This window comes from Macaca nemestrina, chromosome 10 (genome assembly GCF_043159975.1).
Source record: "Macaca nemestrina isolate mMacNem1 chromosome 10, mMacNem.hap1, whole genome shotgun sequence".
Classification (NCBI taxonomy): Eukaryota; Metazoa; Chordata; class Mammalia; order Primates; family Cercopithecidae; genus Macaca; species Macaca nemestrina.
In genome coordinates this window covers 45,962,502-45,981,639 of record NC_092134.1, presented here as the reverse complement: position 1 = coordinate 45,981,639, position 19,138 = coordinate 45,962,502, and the positions used below count along the sequence as shown (strand labels likewise).

At 35.0% G+C, this 19,138-nt stretch overlaps 1 long non-coding RNA gene across 3 annotated transcripts in view; it reads right to left on the bottom strand.

The window, feature by feature from the left end:
- The window catches only part of LOC105483778 (uncharacterized), a 203,235-nt gene that overhangs the window by 64,962 nt on the left and 119,135 nt on the right, over positions 1 to 19,138 (bottom strand). For 2 of the 3 annotated variants that reach the window (XR_011608533.1, XR_988579.2), the window contains one exon: positions 6,186 to 6,407. The exons of the other annotated variant lie outside the window; for it this stretch is intronic. This is a non-coding gene — a long non-coding RNA (uncharacterized lncRNA). Of the gene's footprint in view, positions 1 to 6,185; positions 6,408 to 19,138 lie in introns of those variants that run through there. 3 annotated transcript variants of the gene reach the window in all.

The window sequence follows — 19,138 nt, the reverse complement described above, 5'->3', positions numbered from 1 at the left end:
TTGGCCAACATGGTGAAACCCCACCTTTACTCAAAAAAAAAAAAAAAAAAAAAAAAAAAAAAAAATTAGCTGGGCGTGGTGGTGCACACCTTTAATTCAAGCTACTCTGGAGTCTGAGGAAGAAGAATTGCTTAAACCCGGGAGGTGATGGTTGCAGTCACCCGAGGTTGTACCACTGCCCTCCAGCCTGAGTGACAGAACAAGACTCCTTCTCGGGAAAAAAAGAAAAAAATTAATCAGCATGAGCAAATTTTAATGTAATGACTACTATGCATCAGACACTCTTCTTTTTAATAGGGATACAAAGAAGATTATGTTTGTTTGTAAATGTGAATTTCACAAGGTGATGAGAGAGTCAGATTCCATGATAAATGGTGTTATAGGCAGATACACAAACTGCTATGATAAGCTAAGTAAACCAATAAACACAGGTGTTTCACTGTTGTGTTTAGTGTGACTTTTTTTTATCATTAGTGATTCTTTTTCAGAAACAGTCTCATATTCTACTTTTTGTTTCTCTAAATATGTATCTAAAATTGAAACGATAGCCCAAGGATAACAACTTTCTAATCAACCCTGCTTCATGGTCCAACCTTTGTCCTCAACCAGCACTTGTGAAAAAATAAATACTCTAACATGAAACACAATCGCTTTGCTAAGAACTTAATGGATCCACAAGAAAAATACAGTGACTGGGCTGTCAGAAGGACATCTTAACATGGCAATACCACTATCTTAGTAACAGATTTAATAATGTTAAGGGATTTATGAGATAGCTAGCACAGAAGGGAACAAATTGTGCTTCAGCAGAGTAAAAATATGCAAAAATAACAAAAATAATTAGCAAGTATAGAAATTACTACAGATTACAAATATAAAGGAATATGTCACACAATAGCAATATTGCCCCTTCAGGTTATTAGGTACCATTTAGCAATAACTAATTATAAATACTCATTGGTAATGTATTTCATTAAAGTAATAGAATATCCTCAAAGTTTATCTTGTTTCAATGGATGCCATGTGTATTACCCAGAGTTGATCAAATTGAAAAGCTAACCAAAATGACTAAGAAAGTAATGACTACTTATTGATAATTAAACTTGGTTCAGTTATTCATTTGATAAATAGTTACTGAAAACCAACTATGTGCCAGGCACTATTAGCTAGGTGATTTTTGTGAAATGAACAAAATTAAGTACCTGCCATTATGGAGCATACATCCTAGTGGCAAGAAGATAATAGAAAATATGTTATAGAGAAAAAATTTAGCACAAAAAGGTATGGAAAGTAGCTGGCAGGGATGTGAAATGGGGCCATCATCTTGGAAGGAAATGATGATAGTTTAGACCATTGGGGAGTAGTGGAGATAAGGAAAAGTGATATAAATCTGCAACAATATTTAAGGTAGATCTAATAGGATGCTATAGCTATGTGGTAAAAACAGAGAGAGAAAAGCCAAAGATGATGCCCACGTACTACACCAAGCTATCAAAATAGTGGAATTGCCCTTTACAAAGAAAATAAAGACTAGGAAGAGGATGAACAAGGTCAGAAGTTTGGGATTAGTCTTATTTTAGTTTTGAGATGCCTATTAAACATTCAATTAAAAAATTGATTTCACGTGTGTATATATGAGCTTATCACTGAGAATGGATATAAATGTTAGGAGTTCTCAGCATATAGCTGTGAGACTGCATGAAATCACCTAGTAAGTACTTATGAACTGAGTCCTGAGCCATAGTGATACTTTGAGATCCAGGAGATGAAAGGAACTGGAAAAAGAGACTAGTGAGTTGCATTCCAAAATAGGTTCTAGACCACATTGTAGCACATACACAGGTTTTATAAAGCCAGCTATGCTATTCTTAACCACTCAGCAACATCAAGATTATTAAAGAGTTGACTCAGGGGAGGATCGGGGGCCATATCTATCACTCACTTCAATCCTAAGGACAATGTCTAATTTAATGAGATCCTTAGAGAATTTATGTGTATCCTCTGGACTAACATAAAAAACTGAGGTTTTACTTCCATATGGTAGGACTAGTTAATAAAAAGAAGTTGGACTAGCTGTTCTTACCATGGATCAAAAGAACAGTAGCTCTTTTGGGGGCCCTGAACTTGAAAATATTTTGCACGAGGGCTTATGAATGTTTCCCATGGACTTGAAGTGACCATTCATATTAGAGACAAGTATGTTTCTCAAGCCTTGTCAAAGGAGGTTTTATGGGGAGGCATAAGACTTAATAGAAAAAGGCAGAGTTATCACCAAAATACTAGGACAATAGAGGCAATAACAAATAAAATAGAAACTCAACTCTTATTTAGTGAATAGTGGATGAGACATCCTCCTTGATTGGGTAGTTGTAGGGGAGTCCTTCAAAATCTCTGTAAGGAAAATCATTCTTAGGATAATGAATTAATGCCAAACTCCTGTCAAGACAATGCTGGATCACTCTGTACCTGTCAAGTAAGTATTTATCTTCTTTATTCTCTCCTTTCTCTCTTTCCTTCCCAAGTTTCCAGACAAGAAGGGGTCACAAAGAGAAGTTACGAAGGTTGAGGTGTGAGAGTGCAGGAGGACCTTAAATGAGGGAAAAAAATAGAAGGTGATCAGCTCTCATCATTGAACTGCTGCTTCTTACCTACAGCAGGCTGAAGCCATGGGTTGCAAAAGACTCAGCTTTAAGTCAATTTTAGAATTTTGATTATGACGTAAGATTGAACATTTCAGTTTACTAGGTGAGATTAATGTTGTGGCTTGAAAGAATTATAGATTTGTTTTCTAAGAGAGAGATAACAGAATCCATAGCACCAGCTTGAGGTTTCATCTGGCAATGGAAAAACTAGCTCCACTGTATGAATTAAGGGCAGAGTGAAAGGGGCCATCATAGATTTCTTAAAAAAAAAAAAAAAAATCTTTATTCAATGAGGAAACTTTTGGCCTTTATTCAACAAGTAAATATTTGAATTTGAATTTTTTTACTTAGCATATCTATGATCTCTGTGTCAGTATTATAAAAATTTAATAAGCTTTTACTTATCTTTAACATAGTCCTTAATAAACATTTTAAATAGGAAGAGACCAAAGATAAAACTTTGTAAGATGTCTGAACTGGCAATAAGTCATCAAGCTAACTACAAGCCCTTCAAATTTTACAACTTAACCTATTTTTCTAAATCTTCTCAACTGGACTGAGATGGACTAAGTGACTTTAGGAAAATTGTTTATTAAAGAAAGACAAACTACTTATCCCAAATCCCCTTACCTAATTTAACAAAAACATCAAATAAACATTTATGTGTCTATTATGAAATAAAAGTGTATGTATTTAATAATTATTATGTATAACATAAACGTAAACACTTAATTATAATCAAGCTTAGTGTTAGGGTTCTCCAGAGAAACAGAAGCAATATGATATATAGAAACATATGAAAATCAATTTATTATGAGAGATTGGTTCATGCAGTTATAGAGGATGAAAAGTCCCATGATTTGCCATCTGCAAGCTGGAGGTATAGTTTCAGTGCAACCATGAAAATCCGAGAACAAGCGGATACGAATAGTCTAAGTCCCAGTCAGAGTCTAAAGGTATGCAACTGGAGCACTGATGTCCAAGGACAAGAAAAGATGGATATCCCAGCTAAAGCAGACAACAACTTCATCCTTCTTCCTCCTCTTTGTTTTATTGAGGCCTTCAGTGGGTTAGATGATGCCCATCCACTTTGGTGAGGGCAACTTTCTTTACTCAGCTTCCTGATTCAAATGATAATCTCTTCTGGAAACACCTTCACCCAGAAATTATGTCTTACCAGCTATCTGAGTATCTCTTAGCCCAGACAAGACAACACATGAAATTAACCATCACAAGACTGTTTTTAGTAAACTCACTACATCCTTTTCTAAAAATTGTTCACCTATCAGTTACATTGCTATTTTTTATGTTCAAAAATCTATATTTAATATAAAGTCATTTGTACAGCAATGCCTCAAAGCCATTGATTACATATTAATCTCTGCACGTTCCAATATTAAAAAGTTAACTGGTTCTGAAGCAGCCTCATTGTCTGAAATGTTACCCAGAGTTATTTGTCTCATGACCAAGAAAATGAAGAAGTATGACACCAAGGGTGATATTGGACTGTAGGCAAAATAAGAAAAAGAGGGAAGCTCTCAACGACCTGAGAGGGGGCCTGAAAGAAGGTTGCCAGCTTTGAGGCTGAGTCCAGGGTTTTTATAGACTGGAGGGGGAAGAATGTGCTGACTGGTCTGTAGACCATTTTGGAGAAAGCACCAGTTAAAGGTATGATAGTGTAAGGAATCAACTGGAGGTACAGGTGAAGTTGGCCCGGGACCAATCAAGAACTGAAGCGATGGCTCACTCTATGTAAATGAAGACTTAGCCCAGGGCCAATTACAGAAAGGCAGGCATATGTAAAATAAGTGAAAAGTGAGAGACCAATAGGTGAAACATAAGAGACTAAGGTGTGCCAAAGAGAGAGAAATGTGTCCAAAAAGGGATGGAATTTGCTCATCTGGGTACACAGAGTAGCGTTTCCATTCCAGACGTGGGCTCTTTCTTATCTGCAGCCTGCGGTTTGATTTTCAGGTTATTCTTTGTTTGAAGGAGTTTTACTGAGGACCTACAATAACTGCCTACCTGACCTGTTTCTTCCTTTCTCCTCTCTCGGTTCAAATACTTTTATTTAGAATTTTGTTAGACAAATATTCCAGTGTCTCAATTTTCTAAGGCTATTGCTCTCAAAACCAACTCCATATTAAAATCATCTGAAGAGTTATAAAAATACCTACCGCAGACAATTGAATTCATATATTTCAGGTCCGGGTGTGTCAGCATTGTAGTTTGTCTAACAAACCATTTTAAAACTTGGGGGCTTAAAAATACAACAATTTATTTGCTAATTATCCTTTAATTTTGCCTGAACTCAGCTTAGTGGATATTCTGCTGAAAAGTTTGATATTACTAAGCCACAGCATTGCTGAAAAAGACATTATTTCAATAAGAGCCGAAACCAGACAGATAATCTAAGACTAGGAGAAGAATTATAGGAACGTGTGAACCAGGGGTTGGAACAGAAAAGACTGAAGGTATTCAGAATAACTGCCAAATTAGCAACTGGAATTTACAATTAGGGTGTAACAGATAATTTAAATTCCATATAGAACCATAAATATAAAAACTTAGATTCTAATAATCTCAAAGTGTCTAATAGTTCATTTCTAATCGTTCATTTCCACACAACAGAAGAAATACATACAAAATGAGTAAAATACAAAATTAAAAATATTTTAAACATCACCATGGTTGTCTTTCCCAAGACCATGGAGAATGAAATTATTATAATTGTGAAATATTAATTCCAAAGTGTTGCAGCATGCTAGCCATTCTAGAAAAGTTCATATAATTGTATATATTTATAAACTATTGTATTTTGATTTTATGTATTTTTCCATTTATTTATCTACATGTTTTTCTCAATTGAATATCACAACCAAATAGCTTGCTTCTGGAATCAATTTCATCAGCAAAATATTTTGCAGTTCAGTTAATTAGGTTTTCAAGAGACAAAAATAAGTTATGTAACTGGAATCTCAGTGTAGAATGTCAATAGTACTTAGTAGGTAACCTTTGCTCTATGAGAGATAAACTGTACTTGTTATTAAATATATCATATTTTTAGGAAGTATCAAATTTCTTATATTAAAAATTTCATAATGCCACTTGAACATTATCTTCTATCAGATACATTTTTGTGATATAGCTTGGATGACTAGAGCATTAGCAATGAGCCAGTAATTTTAACTCAGCTTTTTGTTTTTTGGAACAGATGGCTTCGTTAGAGAAGAATTCACAGATAGTATAGGCATTCTCTTGTGAGAATCTCTTAATAAAAACAAGTTCATGTTTATTCTGTTTATCCATTAACTATACTTAAGGATCACTTATACACACAAAATGGATGTTTATGTGGGGTATGTGTATGTGTGTTTTATGAATTTTCAAAACTATAAAATGGCTTAGTGGATTATTTACTCTAAAACAAAATCTCTTGAGAAAATTATTAATATTCAAAATTGAAGAAAATAATGATACTCTTCTAATGTGACAGTGCCTGTTAGAGCTGGAAGGAAACTAAGGACAATGCATATATTTTCCTCTGTATTTGCTTTGGGAAAGTGACACAATTACATTTCATCAAGACGATTTTTTAAATGCCATGTCGGTGTATTCACAACTTTTTCTACATGGAGATTGCTGGTTCATGATGTTCCCTTGATCTCAAAATGCACTAAGAAAGATTCTTCCATTGATCAAGGAGATAGTAACATTCCAGTTTCAACGGACAATTCGTGTGATTCTGTGCTCATTTCCAATTTTCTGAATAATAAAAAGGAATATTATTTTAGAATTCTTCATCTATATACATAAGAGACTTTGTGTCTCTGAGGCTACACCAGCATCTATAAAATAAGAAACAAATGAGAAATCTATGTTTAAAGCAAAAAGATGCTTTGGGAAAAAAATAAGTAGAAGTTTTCTGAGAAAGATAATACAGCAACAGATTACATTATGAATAAATATTGTACTGGACCATCTTATTTAGTAAAGTTTTAATATTGAACATATTTCAAGTTCCTTAAGTACTATTTTAATTTTCAAATGAGAGGTATTAAATAGTATGAAATTATGGAGAAAAATGATGCTGAAGAACAGTGTTGTGAATACAGCTAGGTAGTGAATAAAACACTGTTTCGATTGTTAAAAGGATGCAAATCAATACATGACTCTCCTGAATATTCTTATTCTTTGCAATCAAGGGAATATGGTAGGTTTCAATGAAATGCTTATTGTATTATAATAATCATTTTAATTTTGAAATACAAATTATCACTCTAGCAAGTTTTGTTAGATGAATGTGTCTGATATGTTTGCAGCAGGCTTACCTATAAAGGAAGCAATAACACATCTTAAGAAGAAGCAGACAAAAATCTAAGTATAATTCTGTCTTTATCAAATGTAAACAAGTGTAAGGGAATTTGGAAAGTTTCATGAAAATATATCTTAGAAAAGAATGTAAAGGAAATTAATATTATCAAGGGAGTTTATCATATGATTATTATAAGTACTATGTAGACACACCAGAGTATAAAACGCATTTTAGGGCTGGGCACGGTGGCTCCCACCTGTAATCCCAGCACTTTGGAAGGCCAAGGCAGGTGGATCACGTGCGGTCAGGAGTTCGAGACCAGCCTGGTCAACATGGTGAACCCTCATCTCTACTAAAAGTACAAAAATTAGCCCCATGTGGTGGCAGGCATAGGTAGTTGGCATATGTAGTTGACTAAATAAAAATGAGAGGGCTTAATTAAGTGGAAATATACTTTATATTTATATTGAGTCATTGGTTAATTGCACTGGTATATCCAAATAATGTGTTTACCATATCTAACAGCCTTTACTCTCTAAGGCTCTCCCTTTCGGCCCTCTCCCTCATTGATTCTGGGCTGGCTTTATGGCTTGGTTTAGCCAACAGAATATGCTAGTGTGCTAGTGTGAAAGTAATGTCATGCTACTTTTGAGCTTGCACCCTTCCATTTAGTCTCTTTTTTTTTTTTTGAAATGGAGCCTCACTCTGTCACCCAGGCTGGAGTGCAGTGGTGCAATCTCAGCTCACTGCAAGCTCTGCCTCCTGAGTTCATGCCATTATCCTGCCTCAGCCTCTTGAGTAGCTGGGACTACAGGCATCCGTCACCACGCCCGGCTATTTTTTTGTATTTTTAGTCGAGATGGGGTTTCACCAGGTTAGCCAGGATGGTCTTGATCTGCTGACCTCGTGATCTGCCCACCTCGACCTCCCAAAGTGTTGGGATTACAGGCGTGAGCCATCGCACCGGCCCATTTAGTCTCTTAAAACTCTGAATCTACCATGAGAACAAGCCCAGGGCTGGACTGCTGGAAGAATAAAGAACAAGTGGAACAGAGACAAGTCATCTCATCTGAAGATATTCTATTAGGTTGGTGCAAAAGTAATTGCAATTTCAGACCATGAATATTAAATCATTATAACTAGACGCAAACAAACCTTTATCAAAACAGGAACCATTACAACTGAAACATTTTTGCCAGCAGGAAATAAGTTTGTTTATTCCTGTAGTATAAAAATTAATGCTTCAGGGTTCTAGGAACACTTGGAAAGCATTTTCTGTATCTTACTGGCTGTGGAAGTGTTTTCCCTGCAAAAAGTTGTTGAGAAGCTTGAAGAAGTGCTAGTTGGTTGGTGAGAGGTCAGGTGAATATGGCGGATGAGGACAAACTTCATAGCCTAATTAATTCAACTTTGGAAGCACTGGTTGTGTGACATATGGTGAGGCACTGTATTAGAGAAGACTTGGGCCCTTTCTGATGACTAACACCGGCAGCAGATGTTGCAGTTTTTGGTACGTCTCATCAGTTTGCTGAACATACTTCTCAGATGTAATGGTTTTGCTGGGATTCAGAATGTTGCAGTGGATCAGACCTGCAACAGACAACCCAATAGTGACCATGACCATTTTTTTGATGCATGTTTGGCTTTGGAAATTACTTTGGAGCTTCTTTCAGTCTAACCACTGGGCTGAACGTCTCTGGTTGTCATCTAAAATCCACTTTTCATCATGCGTCATAATCGGATCAAGAAATGGTTCATTGTTGTGTAGAATAAGAGAAAATGACACTTCAAAACTACGATTTTTAAATTTTTGCTCAGCTCATGAGGTACCCATTTATTGAGCTTTTTCACCTTTCCAGTTTGTTTCAAATGACCAATGACTGTAGAAGGGTCAACACTGAGTTCTTTGGCAACTTCTTGTGTAGGTGTAAGAGATCAACTTCGATGATTGCTCTTAATTGGTTGTTGTCAACTTCCAATGGCCAGACCATATCTTCCTCATTTGCAAGGCTCTCATCTCCTTTGCAAAACTTGAAAGACCACTGTACATATGTTCATTAGCAGTTCCTGGGCCAAATGCATTGTTGACGTTGCAAGTTTTCTCCACTGCTTTACGACCTATTTTAAACTCGAATAAGAAAATCACTCGAATTTCCTTTTTGTCTAACATCATTTCCATAGTCTAAAATAAACATAAAGTAAATGGCAGATAATAAATCATTAGCAAAAATAAGTGAAAAATGCCCATTAAAATGATGTATAACATAACCACATTTATTTAAGAACGTATTTCAATAAATGGTAAATTCCAACAATGCAAAAACTGCAATTACTTTTGAACTCACCTAATAGATCAGCCAGCTACAGACAACCTGCTAGTTGAACACAGAAGCATAAGAAAGTCTATCCAAGATCATTCAAATTGGTTCAATCAACAGATCAATTCAACTGATATCATATTCATAAAAGATAAGAAATTGTTATTATAAATCATTAAGTTTGGAGATAGTTTGTTTAAATAAATGGTTTGAGAATGAAATGCACCACTGTCAATAATTATGCTGGGAAAATAGGCATGAATTAGAATTGCCCAAGGAAACTCAGGCATATATTCATCTTATCTAAAGTAATTGTCTTTTCTCTTTATGACATTTATGTTTTCTTTAGGAGGGGTACGGAATATGAAGAATTTAGAAAACTTAAAGGCAAAAATATCACCACTTTTAATGATATGTGCATTCAACTTTTAGCTGCACCTAGTAGAAACATACCTCAAAATGATTTACACAGTAAAGATACTTATAATGTTACACAAATAATATCGGTTTGTTTAGTGGATCGACATAGCACCCACCCCCCCGGAAAAAAAATCTGCCTTCCAATCCAAGTTTATTCTTTGGATGCAGATTGAAGTTGTTCTTTTCCTTTTGAAATAAGAGGCGAAATGTTTTAACACCATGAAAATGCTTGAGATTATTGCAAGTATAATTGAGAAGTCATAATCACTATTAGAACAGAGGTCTGTTATCTTTCTATGCTAAAACGGAAACATAGATGTATGCTTTCTCAAAGAAAAAAATGGAAATTATTTCAGTGAGCCAAATTTAGAATTCAAATATAAAACTAGAAAAATAAATTTTCTTTCATCTTTAAATTTGATCTAATTTCTCATTCTTTGTGAGGCAGTTCTATGTCAATATTGTATTATATCTTACCCATTTCTGAAGAAGCAAGGCCAATGCAAAGACTCTTTTGTGTATTATGTGGGGACTGGGGGACACATAAGACTAGTTTCTTCTTAATGCTCACTGCTTTAAAATGTGATTTCAAGACATTCTAGATTTGTAGGTGGGATATATTTCAAGGTTTTTAACTTGAATGCATTATGATTATTTTTATTTCCTTAATAAAATTCCAAGGATATTCTGCCTCTTAAAAAAACACTGCTATAGAACTGGAGTAGATTGGCTACAACTTTAAATACAGTTTGGCTTTCCCTGTGGGAGGTGAATAATAATTGTTTTGTTTCCAGAACATCACAGAGTAATATGAAATTTGCAGAGAATATTAAATAGAACCTAGGCTTAGCTCCTGCCTCTGAATCATCATCCAGAGGAAATGAGCACTGGATGTCATTGAAAGCAAATGTAACATTAAGTCTCTGCAGTTGAAATGAAAATATTTCACCTACTAGCATATTTCAAAATGATCTTCCAAAGAGATGTCTTGCATTAGTTGATGATACTTCATTCACTATGAATTACAGGAATTGTTCTTTATTGACAGGATTTTTTGGTTGGTATTTTCTCTAAGGTTCAATCTTTGGCTAAAAGAACATGTTTGAATTTATATCTTACTGAGTTTCTATTGAAGTTTAAGTGGTTCATAGAATCTTAAAAATATATCTTATTGCTGACAGAGAAGTGCTTCAAAATTCCCACTTTGTGATATGAATATGTGTAATTGGTAAATTGCTGAATATATTTCATGTTTAGGGTTGCATTTCCATTCAAAGTTCTGGCTCTGAAATACTTAGGTTTGATATTAGGTTCAAGCTTTTATTCTTTCTGTGATCTTGTAAAATTACTACTTATTGATATGAAGATAACAATTGACCCTTTCTCTGTTGTAGAATTAGATAGCCCAAGTAAAACTCCTGACATAGTGCCAAATATATAGTGAATCATTAATAAACAACAGATGTTTTTATTAATGAAGGTAAGTTTATAATACAGTGAAAACAAGCCTGGCCAAGAAATGCTGAACTTTAGTAAAAATACTGTGATTTAATAGCTCTGTAACCTTGAGAAAACCACATAAACTTTCTCTGAATCCATTTTAATATCCATAAAATGAAGGCTTTCATATATGCCCTATATGTATATATACATGTTTATGGAATACAGTCAGATAGTATTTTGTTTAAAGCTCTATTTTTTCCCTTTTTCCCTTCACACACAAATTTCCTGTAAGAATGTGAAATTAGATGATGTTTTCTATATAGGTCCATATTTAAAATAAATGGAAACTCAGGTCAAATTGCTGGCAATTACGTGTTGTATTTTCATGTATTTAAATATTTTCCATGATTTGGCTTTCCTAGATATGTGCTTTTCAATACTATATGCCTTCATTTCTAATAGCTAGCTAACAGCCATTTATAATAATTCAGTACTCAAACCACTTACTACTTAAGATATATTTCTTTTATCCCTTTGGAATACCCTGGTTATAAAATTTAGCACTGAAAAAGAATGAAATTGGTTATATGCCTCAAGTAAGCTATTTTGGTCACCATTTCTCCCAGGAAAAACTTACTATAGATTTATAATCCATATTCAAAATTGATGAACCTTAAAGATGGAATGAAAATGAAATATTCAGGCACTCAACCTTCAACACGATTTAAATATTGAAGTAGAATTTAGGGGGGTAGCTTGGAGGAAATAAAGGAAAAAAGGTAGAGAAAGAAGAAGAAATAAAGAATTGTCTTTCTGTCTGATTCATATTGCTGCAAAGAAACTTAAACTTTTACATACAGGATTAAAATATATATTAACGGTATGTCTATTTCTACTCAGTATTGCAGGGCCATTCGGTTGAATGAATCTTTTTGAATACTACCAAATGCTCCAAATTCTTTCACAAAGCCTACTGATCGTGTGCATATGTGTGTGTGTGTGTGTGTGTGTGTGTGTGTGTGTATGAATTTAAAAGGTGATTGGTAGTTTAGCTATCGCCATGGAGATGAACAGTATGTGATTTGCACAATGCTTTTAAAGCAGGATAAGGTGCCAGATTCAATGACACCTAATTATGAGCCAGTTTAGTTCTAAACCACAAATATTGGGGAATGAAATCTAGAGAAAACAAAAATTGTATTCTAAGAACATACTGCAATGGACTGAATGTTTGTGTCCCCTCAAAATTCATATGTTGAAATCCTAACCTCCATGTAATGATATCAGGAGGTGGAATCCTTTTCTAAGAGCACTATCCCTTCTTGAGGGCTCCATCATCATGATTGAATGTGAAGCCCTCATGAAGGGATAGTGCCCTTATGAAAGGATTCCAGAGAGCACTCTCACCCTCTTTCACATGTGTGAAGATACCACGAGAAGTTAGCAGTTTGTAACCCAGAAAAGGGCCCACACAAGAACCCAACCATGCCGGTACCTTGATCTCAGATTTCCAGGCTTCAGAAATGTGAGAAACAAATGTGAGAAATGTTGTTTATAAGCCACCTCATCAACGGTACTTTGTTACAGCCGCCTGAACTAAAACACATACCTATACTTTAAATATAAAAAATTCAAAATGGCATTCTGTTGAGTTTAGGAAATAGCTACTATTTTCCATTAGATCATTCTGTGGGGGGACAATCCTCTATGGTGACAGTTCTATCCTGGACTATGATTTAAAGGATGTTTGTATAGTAAGCAGTCTGGGACGATGAAGATAGTATCTCCCTGCAAGTCAGTAGGCAGACTTCTTTCCTGACCAGGATTATATAGATAGTATCTTCCTGGGGGCAAAAGTGGAGCAGGTTTGTTATAGCCTCCATAATAATACTGGAGAAAACCTCAATTCAGAATTGCACACCTGTGATTCAGACCACTACATCTACCTTGGTCATTCCAGATGACCCCCATGAGTTTTGGGGAGCAAAAGCAATTGATGCAAACAAGAAGCTCATGCCACCTTCTGTGTCATGAGCAGTAAGAGCCTTTGTCTCTGTCTCAGAGGTCTTGGGCCTCCTGCTTGAATCTATGAAACTGTGGTAGAGTAACTTCTTAGCACAGAAGTAGGGTAAAGTCTCGGACGCAAGTCTCTGTGACAAATGCTACATGGAGAGAAATACAAAGAGGTAATATGAACTGTACCCTAAAGATCTTGACAAAAGAGCATATAGTCAATATTTCCAAATGCAAAATATTAATTTCCCATGTAAAAATTAAACATGGTAATGAGTAAGCATAAAGATATGCTGATTATTCTGTATATTTGTATAAGCAAAATCATTTTTTTCTAGAAACAACTTCCAACTATTTTTCTTAGGCAGTGGACTATGAAGATATAGAAAAGTATGGAAACAATTTGACATATTAGGAGAGAAAGCACTAACGAAAAGTATTCAGAAATTCTTAGATAGCATAGAATCCTGAAACACTTGACTTTAGTGAACCTATAATGCTGAACTCAGTATTCTCAGAAAGTGAGCATTTCCCCCAGTTTCTAGACCAGAAATTAATCATCCCTCATTTTATTATTTTGAGACTGAGCCTAATTTTGGAAATAAACAATCTCTATATCATTGAATCTATCTTTCCACAATCATATCTTTCCTCAAGAAACTTACTACCAGTTATATGAAAAATATACTTTCCATTTAATTCAGCACTTGAATTACTACTACTTGAAAGTATATTTTTCATATAACTAGTATAAGTTTATTTTAGATACAGCTAGTGGTAATTTACATTAGTGTAAGAGTCCTGGAAATTACAATACCTGCTCTTACTTAATAGTAAGAAAGACCCAGGGAAGGTGGTCTTATTAGTTAGCCTGATTCAGGATGGTCACCCAGTCTGGACCATTCCCGTTCAGAACCAAAGTTGTATAGGACCATTTCACTGTTCTAAACACAAGCTTTGGCTTAACACCAAATCATAAGGGAAATCTCCCAAAATGTAAAAAAGCATAAAAATGTCAAAAACCTTCAGAAGTTGTTTTTTATTTCATAGTCTATTTTTAAATGATAGAGACTTCTTTTTGTGCTACAAAAAAATTGAGTGTGAAGACAGTATCACAAGTTTTACTGCATTTAATTCAGCTTTTCCTAAGCTTAAAATGGAGAAAGCATTAATAAATACTAAATTCCCTGTCTCAGACTTGCCTGGAAAAGATTTTAATAAATTACATTTTATGCTGCAATTCAAGCATTGAGCTGCCATAGTTATGATTAATAGAGCAGCATTCTTATACAAGAACAGCAGTTCTAAAAGAAAAGAATTTTGTTATACATTGATATCACATCAATATTGAAAAGAAGTGCAGATATTGTTGTAGAAAAATAACTGAATAGAAAATGAATACATTTCCTTGAATTATGCTTTAACTCAATTCTATATCAGATTGCATAGTATAACAGCAATAATTGCCACAATTTAAAAAATAATTTGTGAAAAATGGAGTTCCATCTTTTGATTTTATATAAGACTTTGAGAGAATATTTATAAAATTTATTTGAACAACATCGTTCTGGATTAAAAATCATATTCTTTATTTGAAGTTCACAACAAATGTACATGAAAAACCAGCAAAGGTATCAACAATTTAAAAATTCTTAATCAATGTTGTTGGCAAAATTTAAGTACCAATTCAAAAATTTAAATTATTTTTAACAATCCAATTATTTTTGACAATCCAATTTTTATAAAAAAATTATAAAATAATTATTTTATAGTTTTAAATCTTTTCAAATCAAAATTTATTTCTCTATATAGTAGATGTGACAATGTATTATCTTAATAGCTGATACCAGAATTTTTCATTGAGCAGGAACTGCATTTATATAGAAAATTATATTGAAGGGATGAAAGTTAGATATTTAGTTTTTAGTTCATGGGACTGGATGAGTCAAGCAGCAGGAAAATTATTCTGCATTACATTTGAACAGAAAGTGGAAGTAAGGGGAGCAAAGAGGTGAGGATGAAAAGAAAAGAAAAGAAAAAAAAGAAAAGAGAAAAAAAGGTCTAGAGAGAAGAGTCAAGTAATGCAGTGATGCACCAATGCTTTAGTGGCAGAAATGGCTAAGGAACTTTTAGTTAGCTATCCAGTATTTATTTTGAAGTTGTTTAGTCACAGAAAATGTCTTCATCTTTAATTTTATGGAAAGCTTGGTATACTCCTCCTCCTTTAAAAACAAAGAAACAAACAGGCAATTCTAGGAGTCAGTCATTTTGAATTATTTTCTAATGCCAACCTCATGGCTTGTCAACACTTTGTCTAAGCAATGGCTTTCCAATTTTATCATTCATCAGAATTCACTGGGACACTTTTAAAAGCATGCTAGGATACATCCCCAGCATTTTCAATACAATAATCTAGAGTATGACCCAAAGCTGCTGGTTTGGGGATCATGTTTAGAGAATGGCTTCCCTAAAGAATAATCTAAATTGGTGGGTCTCATTATTTTCCTTGCCACCATCCTAGCCCAGGCCACCATCTCTCACCTAGGCAATCGCCTTCTAACTGATCTCTCTACTATTCCCATATAATACATTCTCTACTCAGCAGCCTGAATAATCTTTCAAAAAATATGACTCAAATTGTGTAAAGATAATTTCCTGGAAGAGGCCTCCTTTGACAACTTACATAAAGTAAAATGGATTCCTTTTCCCCACCTCATACCCACCAGTGCATACCACTTTATTTTTAAGTCTATGTACCACTATATTTTTTAAAAAGTCTGTTGTTTGTGATGCATTAGATTTATGACATAAGAGATCTTGTCTCTCTTGTTTGTATCCCTGCTCCAAGATAGTACAGGGCCCGTATTGCAGCTTTCATTAATATTTGTTGAAAGAATAAATGAAATGCCCTGTGTGTGTTAGGCAGAGAAGTTGAATTACATTTTGTAGAATTTAAAGGGAAGAATTCTATACCTACCTGGCTGGAAGAAACTAAAGCAATTCCTGATATAATTTCTTGAAATAGGAACTGAGACACAAAGGCTATAAGAATGTTGTCTCTCGTCCCTTACTTCTGGAATTTTTTTTTTTTCAACTTTGAAGTTTAGAGGTACAAGTACAGGTTTGTTACATAGGTAAATTTGTGTCATGGGAGTCTGTTGAACAGATTATTTCATCACCCAGGTATTAAGCCTAGCATGCATTAGTTATTTCTCCTGATCCTTTCCTTTCTCCCACCATCCACCCTCTGAAAGGCACTCCCAATAATTTTAATACCTTTGGAAGACTGAACTTTCCATTCATGGTATAATGAGTATTAAACCAATCTCTACTAGAGCTAAAGGGAAAAGTGATCCCAGCTTTGGAAACAGATCAGATATAAGCAAATCCACCTCTTCTTTGACAACACTATTCAGATATAATGGTACTAGTAAGTAACTAATGACCATAACCAGAGGTATGTTTGCACTGTACTATGTGTTTTAGAACTTAATATGCTCAAATAATCCTTAACGATTTGTTTTTTAAATCCACAAAATGTCTGTCTGATTTCTATAATTTTAAAAGTATTTATTTCTAAACACACAGACGTGCATACAGGTGCATACACACACACACACACACACACAAACACAGACACACACACACACACACACACACCAGGATTTGACTTAACTATATTGGATGTTTACAAACAAGTTGAGGCATCTGTACATGAGGCAAGGCAAAGGGGATGGTAATATAAGCTGAATTTTAATTTCCCCAGTGTAGTGATTCCTTTTGATTATGATTATATCGTAAGTACTTTATATGTGATTCTGGCTTTTAAGAATATTTTATTTAGCCAGGTGTGGTAGTTCATGCCTGTAATCCCAGAACTTTGGGAGGCGGAGTTGGACTGATCTCTTGATGTCAGGAGTTTGAGACCAGCCTAGTCAACATGGTGAAACCCCATCTCCACCAAAAAATGTAAAAAATTATCTGGGTGTGGTGGTGTGCAACTGTAATCCCAAATACTCAGGAGGGTAAGGCAGGAGAATCGCTTAAACCCAGAAGGTGGAGGCTAGGCCGGGCGCAGTGGCTCAAGCCTGTAATCCCAGCACTTTGGGAGGCCGAGACGGGCGGATCACGAGGTCAGGAGATCGAGACCATCCTGGCTAACACGGTGAAACCCCGTCTCTACTACAAAAAATACAAAAAACTAGCCGGGCGAGGTGGCGGGCACCTGTAGTCCCAGCTACACGGGAGGCTGAGACAGGAGAATGGCGTGAACCCAGGAGGCGGAGCTTGCAGTGAGCTGAGATCCGGCCACTGCACTCCAGCCTGGGCGACAGAGCGAGACTCCATCTCAAAAAAAAAAAAAAAAAAAAAAAAGAAGGTGGAGGCTGCAGTGAGTTGAGATTGCACCACTGAACTCCAGCTTGGGCAACAGAGTGAGACTCCATCTCAAAAAAAAAAAAAAAAAAAAAAAAAAAAAAAAAAAAATTTAAAGTATCTATTTTTTAACTTTCCACAGAAATTCCCAAGGATTTTATTTACATTCTTACTCATTATTACTCAAAATTGTTTAAAATTATTATCATCATTACTAATCAGTATACTTCCCTATTAGATTGTTTATCTCCAACCAGAAGCCATTCTTGGGAAAAAAGAATAGGCAGATGGAAAGTAGACAAAAGTGAAGTGATAGTTAACTGGCTGAAACATAAGTGTTAACGAATATTGCCCAGCTGGCTCAGGTAGCAAGTGGTTTTGGGAAATGAAGTTATCTGTCTTCAAATCCTTGATTGTAAAGCCTGGGAAATAGAATAAAACTACAATTTATTCATCACCTGTTACATGCAACATAATTTCATTTATGTTGTCTTATTTCTATTTCTTATTATGCTGTCAGTATTTCTATTTTTACAGATTATAAAAGAAGAGAGACAGAAACAATAAGTAACTTACAAGATATCACACAATTTTCAGCCAGAGTCAGAATTCAATCCTAGCTGTCTCTAAATCCAAAAAGCTAAACCCTCTTCTCCCATATGCTTTCTTTATTGCCACAATAAGCAATGAATTTTCGAGTCCCTGACATATAAATTAAATCTATCTGAATGTGGAGACTGTCTTCATTTTATATCCAAACCAAAACCCTCCTCTTGGGAATGTAGCTTCCTAGAGGCAGGCATAGCAAAATGGGAGGTAGGTGGCTAGGATCTTCAGGAGATGGAGTAAAGAAGGAAACATACTGGGGGCAAAGGAAAGCAATCCCTTGATTTAAAAAATGATACTGAAGACCTGACATTATCCCTATAGAGAAATGGCTTTGGCCCCTCTCTAAACTAAATATCTTTATGCTTAGCTAAGCTTTGGAAGGAAAATTCATACTGCAACCCTGATCAACTAAACTATAAAAAAAAGGGTCTGCTGCAACCTAAAATCACTTGAAGGGGCATCATTCAGATCTACAATGTTTCTTACAGATAATCCAGTCTACCTGAGGACATGTTGACTAAAATACCCATTACTGTTCAGCTCTTACCCCCAGAACCTCTCCTTCATTAAGTCTCAGGTGATAACAGGGAGTATGCATTTCTAACGAGTTCTGAGGTAATGCTCAGTGAGCTGATGTAAGCCATGCTTTGGGAATCACTACTGCAAGTCTAAACCACTCATATCATAAGGGAACAAACGAAGGCCTAGACAGGGGATTGTCCCACGTTGAACAGCAAATGATATTGGAAGGGAGGACCACTGAGATTTGTTTGAAGAAGTTATATAAAGTCAGTCTTGCTTTAATAGCATAGCTGTGGCCTAGTTCAGTGTTATAGCTAAAATGGTATCCAGCCATTTTTGGACAAAGTAAACCATCAGAAAAAGAAATCAATATATCATATTTGATGCCATTTTCTCATAATGCTTACTCACTTTTTACCTTATTACACAAAATACTAGTTCTTTTTAAAGTTGTAATGAAAATGGGTGAAACAAATTTTGTC